Source organism: Candoia aspera, chromosome 1 (assembly GCF_035149785.1).
Source record: "Candoia aspera isolate rCanAsp1 chromosome 1, rCanAsp1.hap2, whole genome shotgun sequence".
NCBI lineage: Eukaryota > Metazoa > Chordata > Lepidosauria > Squamata > Boidae > Candoia > Candoia aspera.
Genome location: NC_086153.1, coordinates 130,831,508 through 130,841,887, shown reverse-complemented (window position 1 = coordinate 130,841,887; position 10,380 = coordinate 130,831,508).

Sequence of the window (10,380 nt, the reverse complement as noted above, 5' to 3'; positions counted from 1 at the left end):
CCATAATACCATCTGAGGCACAACTACTATTCCTGCTACCTTCCAGCTGAAATACCCTGCAGCCCTAGAAGGAACAGAAATATACACCAGCCCACTGAGGGACATTTGCCTGAGTATGTGGAGGCAGCATTGACATTACTGAAGAATGCTATTTTATATTAGCTGATTTAGCTATCCTTCCGGATCAAAAGGCAACACACAAATCAGATAAATGTAATCATTAGACAAATAATGTTGTGACTACTCTTCTGCCCAGGAATACTCTTTTTTATATGTAGATCATCATTTCATGGGTGTGATTTAGTACACGCAAGTTTAATTTACTTCAGCGGGTGATTTAATTCTGTATTTCATTCTGTCATCCCCTTCAAACAGACAATATTGAACACTACAATCATATTCATGCCTTTTTGGAAACAAGTCTCCTTCACTTACTAATAAGTGTACATAAAACCAGGAATCAGGAGTAAAAGTCTCTATAGTTTTATTTAGAGGTAAATCTTACTGAGTTTATTTTCCCCAGATAAATGTAACTCGGATTAGTAACATTAAGAAGTCCAGAGCCTTAGAAGAAATAAAGAGAAAAAATCTGGACAAAAATACCCTAAAAGGTATAGTCAAATAACAACTATAAAGAGGTGGTTCCCATAATCTGACAAACAGAAAATATAACTTGAATTTTAAAAATATTTCTTAGCAGAGTATTGTGAAATAACCATATCCAACTGGAGCGCCGTGACATAAGTTGAAGAATTTGTTGATTATACCCATGTTGTCATTTGCTCTGGCCTTTCACAAATGTGAAAATATTTTTTTTACATGTTTTACACTTTCCATAAGAGGAAATCAGAGTAACTAAGAATTCAGCTGTGCCCTTCTGTTTCTTCATCTTGTGAATTTCACTTCTGAAACAAATGCAGCCAATCTACTATTTTCCATTATTCTGCTCTTCTGAGACTGAGCTCTGCAATGTGCTATTTCCTGTCTGCCTATGTATGTATGTATGTATGTGTGTGCGCACAAACACACATAATGTTATATGAACTCCCAGAAGTAATGTGAAAAAATTTAGGGTTCGAGCTATCTTTGGATACTGAAGAGCTAAAGACACCTTTGAAAGCAAATTTTGAATATTTCTCTTTGGTATTTCTAGAAATACTGATTACAGTAGAATCTCAGTTAACTGGCACCCACGGGGATTGGTCAATGCCGGTTGCTTGAGGGTTACTATTAAAAATAGGTGCACCAAGTTTGGACTTGCCTTTCTGCTAGAGAGGGATCAGCTGATCCCTTTCTGGCAGAGGGGTGGGTTTGGGCTTGGCGCACCGTGCCGATCCAGTCCCTTTCTAGCGGAGGGGTGGGTTTGGGCTTAGCTTTAAAAAGGTGGGTTTGGACTTGCCTTTCTGCTGGGGGGGTCAGGGCAGCGTCATGCACCCGACTTGGGCTTGCCTTTCTTCTGGAGGGGGATCGGATCGGTGCAGCAGGGCGCAGAGTGGCAACTTGGCTTGCCTTTCTGCTGGAGGGGGTTGGCGCAGCATGGCACAGTGTGGCAAGCCAGGTTTAGGCTTGTCTTTCTGCTGGAGGGGCATCAGATTGGCGTGGCAGGCCAAGTTAAAACTTATCTTTCCGCTAAAAATTTATTTTAATTTAAATTTTTATTTAACATATTATTTCTTCATTTTTTTGCTGGTTGCTTGAGAGTGCCAGTTGCTTGAGTTGCAGTTAACCAAGGTTCTACTGTACCTGAATATCATCTTCCAGGCACTTCTGATTTTATGGCTCAAGTTAGGGAGAACCTCCTTTTTAAATTTCTTTAAGTAGTGCATCCAGGTTCCTCCTGACTAAGATCAAGTTCCAAAAGATTGTGGTATTAATGCCTTCTAATCTGTAGCAAAATTTCTTTGCATAGTTCATGAAATATATACATTTTAAAAAAACCCATAAAAATTGACGCAGTTACAAAGCATCCATGTATGCACAATAAGCAAGAACTTGGGAAGGGGGGTGTCAGAGTTAGGGTAGGCATATTCAGACATAATTTTTAAAATGTTTCATTGAATGTCTCTTTCAAGAATGGAAACTTCCAGGTCATAGGTCGTATTCAGCTCTCCATCCTGTGTGCTCAAGCTTGTACCAAGCTAGCTGTGTTGGGAGCTGTCTTGAAATGAAGTGGTCCTCAAGCTTTCCCTGGTCTTTCCTTTGTTCCTCAAGACAGGCCAAGTGTCAGGTGTGGTGCCTTTAAGATTCCTTAGTGTCTCTCATGTGTTTGCAATTGCTTCTTGCAGAACATTAAGCTTATTACCAATGGAGGTGTTTCTGCTTCCTTGTAGAGCAGCTCTGGTCTGCTCCTGTTCTCTCCCTGCCACCCCTCCAGCTAAATGGAGATGTCTGTGCTTGTGGAGTAGTGAGTCCTGGGTGCAAAGGATACTACAGCAAGTGCTGAGAGTAGATGGTTCACTAAGGAAGAGGTGGCGTCTCGAGATGCTGGGGGCATTTTGAAAGGGCAGCTTCATTCCTCCTTCCTCTTTCCCATTATTGAACAAATGACATTGGGCAGGAATAGTACCATTTTTGCATCACGTAGTGCCATCTGCAAAGTTAAGTAAGGACAGACCATTGTGCCATAATTTGGCACTGAGTTTAATATGCCTTCATAACAATATATTACAAAAAGTTCTTTACTCTCCCTCATTTGTCTTTCCCATTATCTACCCTCTCTGTGTCTCCACCCAGCACCTGTTAAGAGACTGGTTATGATTTCCAGGGGACAGAGAGGCATTTGCCATTCTGAGAAGCCTAGAACAATAATGTTATTGCTGTGGAGTCCTTGGTGCTCTCTGATCTTACTTGTTTTCTTGCAGGCGTTTTATTGCCCGACTAGGCAACATCTTCATGCTAGCAGTGAAGAAGTTGCCTAGTCTGGCAATGAAACATCTGCAAGAAAACCACAAGGCTCAGAGAGCGCCAAGGACTCCACAGTTTAACCCTGAGCTACAGATATTCTCTTCGATTGGTACTGTTATTGCAGTTTTGAAGGCTAAGGTTATTCAAATAAAGAGGGTTTTTTTCCTGCTTCTTCCCTTTTATCATTTTTTCACCTCACAAACTTGCAACTCTGCAAAAAGTGCAAAAAAAAAAAGTGCCTATGTATTTTCTAATGAGGAAAAGTCTTCCCAGGGCTCCCCATATTTCTAATTCATTGCTTGTTGCCAAAGCCTCAAATGTCAACTTCAGCTATTTGCATTATGCAGAGTAGCCATAAGATGAGTTTGGCTTCATGAAGATTTCATGCCATTTGAATACATGGCAGACAGCCCATCCTCAATAAGTTTCTGTTCAAAGCAGCACCTGTATTTCACTCCGGCCACTTCCTTTCCCCAAAGTGTCCAGTGCAACCCTAAGGACGAACAGGCTATAAATTATAAATGTCCATGTGCAGACTGCCTCCAGCTTATTAAATGTTCAACTGTGTTGTCTCACACCTTTTTTAGTAGCTGTCATTCTTGGTGCCATCTTCTTCAAGAGCATTTAACCTCATTCTGGTCAGGATATCTCAAATGTCTTCAGCAAGCCAAACCCAATCGCAATAGCAACAGGAACATTTGGTTTGCTCCTGGCTTTTCAGCCATTGTGCATGTTAATTATGCTATGCACCTGGACAGTCAATGTTATGAGTTGTTTTCCCCCCCATTAGTTCAGCCTGCAACATCTATTCTGACTCACTGATATGAAAGAGTCTCTGTAGATCATCTGCAACTTTGTTTTTAACCTGGTCTACATCAGTTGACCTCTAGAGAGAATACACTCAGTAAAGCAAATCATTAGCCTAGTAAACAACAGCAGCTCATGAGCCATCATAATTAATGAGTATGGGGAATTATCATCATCATACAAATCAAAATCAGAATGGATGAAGCCCAAAGATTTGAGGGAAGAGCCAGGTCTCAAGTTCAGAATTTTGCACCCTCCATATGATTATATTAAAAATGGCAGCATCCATCTTTTATCTGCTAATAGTTGTTATAAGGGAAGGAAACACACTTCTCATGGCTCCATATATACATGAAAATCACAGAGGATTATTGTACTTTATTGAATATAAGATATACATGTAAGGCTGGAGACAGTTCTCAGTCGATTGAAGTAGAATATGTTGACTTTCTCTTACTTCATTCATTCTTTAGCTTTTGAACCAGAACTGGAACACAATAAGTTGAACCTATTATTTATTCAGTATTTAATATGCAATTTAATAGTTAACTGTTTTGTAAGTTACCTTTCCACACAGTTGTGATTAAGGCATAAAAACATGTATAATGAACATCAATAAAATAAAATACAGTGCAATACCTATCACTCACCTAAAGAAACAGCAACAGTAGTCAGATATAAAAGGTTATATTCACCAATGTCAGGCAGTTGAATAGAGACAGCTGGTGGAATAGATTTCTCCTTCCTTTCAATATGCAGCATGGCACCCGTACCTGGGGTATCTGAAGCAATTTGTGGGGAGTGCAAGGAGAAGGCAGGGAGAGAAAGTCCTTCTCAGATGCATATGTATTAAAAGATTTGCTGCTTATAGCTGCCACACTTATTCTGTTATCTTTTCTATTATTTTGTTTTTCATATTTATGACTGTTCAGAAACCTGTGAACTCTCTTTGATTTCAGCTTTAAAAACTGACAAAAGAGATGACTGAGGCACTAAGGGAAACTAGAGCAGTATCAATCACACTATCTTGACTTGTCTCTGCTGCCCAAGATAAATTGCCTGAACATCTTATTCAGAGTGCACTTACTCTTTTTTTTTAAACAGTGATTTAGGTTTGTTCATATTCAATTCATTCTACTCTGACCTTTGTTGAGAGTCATTCTGACATTTTTTGTAGTATTTAGAAGAATCTATTAAATGTGGGTGACTCCCCTCTCCAGGCAATGAGATTGTGCCTCAGACACACTATCTATTCAGATAATTCATCAATCATTCATAATAATAAGAAATACACAGAGATCCAGAGAAAGACTTTGTCATCAGGGAAGGGGAAAACAAATTATATAGATATTAACAGTGTAATCTCTTAAGTGCATTTGATGGTACTATAAAATATTGATGGGCATATAGATTTAGTTTGTGTACATTTGAAAATGCTTACAGGAACAGACCAATTTAAAAGCCACACATACTTTTGTTCTGACTAAACTAGGTTATTGGAAAGTGAAAGGTCTGGCTTTTAAAAAGTATTGGCAAGTATGCAGTTCAGAAGATACTGGCCTTTGAGCTCATGTGCTTTAGTCTAAATACTGCCTGTATTCCATATGCCATACCCTTTAAGCAGTTCTCTGGGTAAATTGTCTTTCTATAAAGCCATGCCTGGAATGGATAGAAGCTGTGAATTGTGCTGAATGCATTTATACTTTCACATCTCTAACAATATAATGGATTTTCTTTTTGTTTTTACAAAACTAAATAAAACAAGTATTGGATCGAACAACTTTTTATTGCATTGCACTCCTGGTAGAGAAATCTTGCTAGGAATAGCGTCTGTGTTTGTGGAAAAGGAGGGGACAGTCCTATATTCTTAGTTCTTTGACGAATTGTTAGCAGTTGGAAAAAAAGGAATGTTTGCATGGTGGTCATTCTTTAATCTCAATACAGATGTTTTTCGCCAAGCTTCAAAGCTAGATAGCTTGTGTTGCTGGCCACCCTCCCTCAGAAGACTAATATTCATTTGTTTATTTATTTAATGTCTATATTTATATCTGCATTTATATCTGCATACACAAAGCAGTATGCATACAGGGTCTCTCCTCTCACACTGTGCAATAGGTTGGCTTGAGAGAGGGTGACTGGTCCATAGCTACAGAGTGAGCTCCATGGTTGAGCTGAGACTGGAACCTGGGTCTCCCAATTCCAGTCCAAACTTTAGACTGACACACCACCCTGGAACTCACATTCTTTATCTATATTCTCATTCATGTGTCTCTTTGTAGAAAATAGTCTGAACCTACTGTAGGTGTAGCCTTTCTCTCAGTGCTAGCACTCACCATCTTAACTATCATTCTGATCCTTTCTTTCCTCAGAGTTCTAGTTTTGTAGAAGGATAACTTTTTTCTACTTCTCTTGAGAAGAACAAGATGGGGAGATCTTGAGAAAACTTTTGTTGCTAAGAGAAATAAAGCTCTCCCTGAGTTCAGTGTGGGTTGGAAAAAGTTCTGTAAACTGAGCATCTCATACTATGTTGCTTTTGGTGTCATAAACAGAAAGGATGGGACTTGCCCATTAAAGACATTGGTGAGGACCAATTGGGGTAAAAAATAATGGGAAACCAGAATTCTGTCCTTCCTTCCTTCCTTCCTTCCTTCCTTCCTTCCTTCCTTCCTTCCTTCCTTCCTTCCTTCCTTCCTTCCTTCCTTCCTTCCTTCCTTCCTTCCTTCCTTCCTTCCTTCCTTCCTTCCTTCCTTCCTTCCTTCCTTCCTTCCTTCCTTCCTTCCTTCCTTCCTTCCTTCCTTCCTTCCTTCCTTCCTTCCTGGTGCAGCAAAAGTGCCTTGGCCTAGCTAGATTCTTAAAAGAGAAGAAGGCAGAATAATTCAGATCTCTATACCAGTCATGCCACATGCCCAGTTAGACTTAGATTTCTTTCACTATAAGCGAGGTGTAAGTTCAGAATTTGAGGAAATGATTTTGTATATAGAAAACAATGTTTTATCACATCTAGCCAAGAGGAACAAAAATGAAAATGTATTCAATACAGTGGAAGACCAGTCATATTTGAGGCGGCATTTCAAACTTTGGTCTCCTGATAGAAACCTAAATGAGAATCTATGTGAAAAGAAGATATGCAAAACAATCTCAAATACCAGATTGTGGCATGAAAATATCTGTTGGGAGTCATTATTATATTCAGGTGGCAAGGTGGCTTTTTTCCCACATTGTTTTGATAGGTCATCTTTATTTTTTACATAGAAGCCAGTGGGAGGGAAAATAGGTTGGTCTAAAAATAGGGGTAAAGGGACGTGGTGGCACTGTGGGTTAAACCGCTGAGCTGCTGAGCTTGCCGATCGGAAGGTCAGCGGTTCGAATCCACATGACGGGGTGAGCTCCCGTTGCTAGTCCCAGCTCCTGCCAACCTACCAGTTCAAAAACATGCAAATGTGAGTAGATTAATAGGTACCGCTTCGGCGGGCAGGTAACAGCATTCCGTTTAGTCATGCCGGCCACATGACCACAGAAGTGTCTATGGATAAACGCCGGCTCTTTGGCTTTGAAATGGAGATGAGCACCACCCCCTAGAGTCAGACACGACTGGACTTAATGTCAAGGGAAACCTTTACCTTTAAAAATAGGGGTATAGCAAGGCATTGAGGGGACTTTACTTCCTTGAATTAATAGCTTCTGACCCACAATAGAATGCCTTATTTTCAGAGCTATGCCTGCAGAGTTTTCCACAAACATACTTATGTCTATCATCCAGCTGGTAGAGACCCAGCACACTCACCTCATTCTAAACCCTCTCAGGTGTTTCTTCCAGCTGTTAGATCACACACTGCATACTCAAAAGATCTAATCTATCAGAAAGTGGGGCTAAAATAGATGCCCCACAGTCCATAGGGTCGAGAGGGGATCCTGCGGGCATTTAGTTTGCTGAGGGGACTGGAAATTTTGAAACCTTTCCTTTGAATGGGTTCAAAAATCTGAAATCAATTTTTAAATGGGAAATAGCCTAGGGCTCAACTGACTTTAATACATTATTTTTTAACTGCAACTTTAGATTGTATATTTAATATGAAAATCTGAATAATGCAGATCCCAAGTCAGATTTAACTTACATCCAAAGGATAATGAGCATTTCTAATTTATTCTTTAATTTCTAGTTATCCAGTTCATAACAAGCCTATTTTGTTGCATTCAGTGGAGAAACAGCCTTTGACAGCCACAAGGAATGAGTGGTTGAGGACAATGTTGATCTATTTCTTAATTCTTCCTTAAAAATAAATAAATGACTCCCTTTTTATATATATATTTCCCCAACATTTTTTCCTCACAAGCCTGTATAAAGCTTTCCTAGTAATTTTTACCCACTCTAGGAAACGAAGAGGTTGAAATGTTATCTCTGCCGAATAAAAGACTCAGCAGTGATCTTCCAAGGGAAAAAAAAATCTTAGTATTACACATCTTTCGATAACATTGACCTGGAGTTCTATGCATTAAATTCAGGAAAACTGCAGGCTGTCTGGATAAGGTCCAATGCCTGATGTAGCAGAAAGTAAGGCAATTGCTTTTTCTCTTCTCAGAAAGCAGCTATATTCCTTAAAGAGGTGCCTTGATAAAAAATCAAATTTTTTTAGAAGTTGTCATAGTCAGAAAAGGCTGTGATTACCAAATGAAGGAAGCTAAACACAACAAAATAACAGAGGAGAATAGTGGATGACCCATACAGCACATGTCTTGCACACAGAAAGTTCCAAGGTCATTTTCTGGCATCTTCAGGTAGAGATGGAAAGCCACCTCCCTGAAACCTCAGATGCTTCCAGTTAGTATCAACAAAATGGGGCTAGATTAACGATGGCAAAGCTTTGGGGCTTGGTGTGTCAAAAATTCGGAAAATGCCTAACTTGACTCTGATTGATGATTGATGGTTATTGCCACTGATGGTGCATGATTATACTGATGTGAAAGTTTTCAAACTCAGCAGTATTGGGGATTTGTACACATTACAAAATTGAAATAGGTACAAGATGCTTTCATTTTTGTCTCTGAAAGCTAAACAGAATGTATGTGTGTGTATGACACACAAAGGTGTCCAACCTCTAATGATAATGATTGCTATTTACACAAAGTCTGCCAGATAGTTAAAAGTATCAAATCCAGTCAGACTATCAGATCCTTCCCACGGATTTAAGATAATTAAAGATATTGTCAAAATATATGGGCTATTCCAAATAATGCAGTTTTTTGTAACTGATGAGTTTAGATTCTGCCCATTCTTATCGTGTCCAAGTGCTGGATGATGATGATGATGATGATGATGATGATGATGATGATGATGATGATAAGGATGATTGCTTATAATGATTATAGTTTGTAGGATTTGTAACACTTGGTAATCCCATGCGAAGGTGTAAATTGTTTCCTACTTATTTTATCTAGAACAAAATGCTATTAAATTGGAAATGGAAAAACAAGCATACTTTAAAGTTTATTGATGGAGATTTATCTATTAGTTATGATAATAGATTTTGCTTCCAGCATCAGAAGCCTTGGACCTCAGATAGCAAGTTCAAGAGTGTTCTATCACTAGTGGGCTAATTAGAGGTATCTCGTTAGAGGCACTGGAAAACAGAATGCAGTTTGTTAGTCTTTTATTCTGTCCTTACATTTATACAACACACAATTTGGCCATTCCTAATCCCAAACCTGAGTATTCTCTGCTAATATAAAGCCATTACTGCCTATAAATCTTTGATGAGGGGGAAAAAAACTCTAAGTAGCACTTGGGAGCCAGTTTGGATTAGTAGTTAAAGGCACCAGTTTAGAAACTGAGAGACCATGAATTCTGGCTTGAGCAAAAAAATCAATTGGGTGACTTTGGACCTATCAAAAAATCAGGAGCAGTCTGGTTTCACCTCTTCCTACTAACACATTTTATTCAATTTTATTCAATTATTATTTTTTTAAAACTTTGCAGCTTTTGTGAGTCATCAGATGCACAGAGTAGCTAGATTGATGTAGGATTTAAATTGGGGTGAAGTGGGGAAAAGGGGGAAGATAGGTTGTTTATGTAAATACAGGTTAAATGTAAGACAGATTACCAATTGTAATATGTTAAAAACCCATTGTGTTTGTTGAGACTTTCTGAGATTGCCTGAAACCTTTTGATGTATGTGAGTTTAGCAATTTTTCACTTGGTGGTGTTGTTAAAGTCATTTTTTTCCAAAAAAATCACTTCGATCACATAGAGTATCCTGGGCAGCTGAAATACTCAGACATGTCCTTGTTTTGAGCCCCAGTGTCAAACTTGAGTCCATTAATTCTTTTGTGTAAAGTTTGTCCTGTTTGTCCTATGTAGAATTCAGAGGGGCATTGCTGGCAGATGGTGGCATATATCCCATTGAAGGAAGAGCATGCAAAGGCACCTCTAACCTTGTGTGTGTACTTGTTGGAACCTGTGATGTTGCTGTTGGTGCAAATGTAGAAGCAAGGTAGACATCTGGGTTTGTTGCAGGGTCTGGTTCCCATGTTGGCATCATTTTACAGCTGTTTCTTGTTGCTTGTGAGAATCTGTTTCAGGTTAGTAGATATCTGCATGTGAATATGGGCCTGATACCCAGTACCTGAGAAAGTGCAGTGCTGTTGACCTGTACGGGCTGGAGCTTATTAATA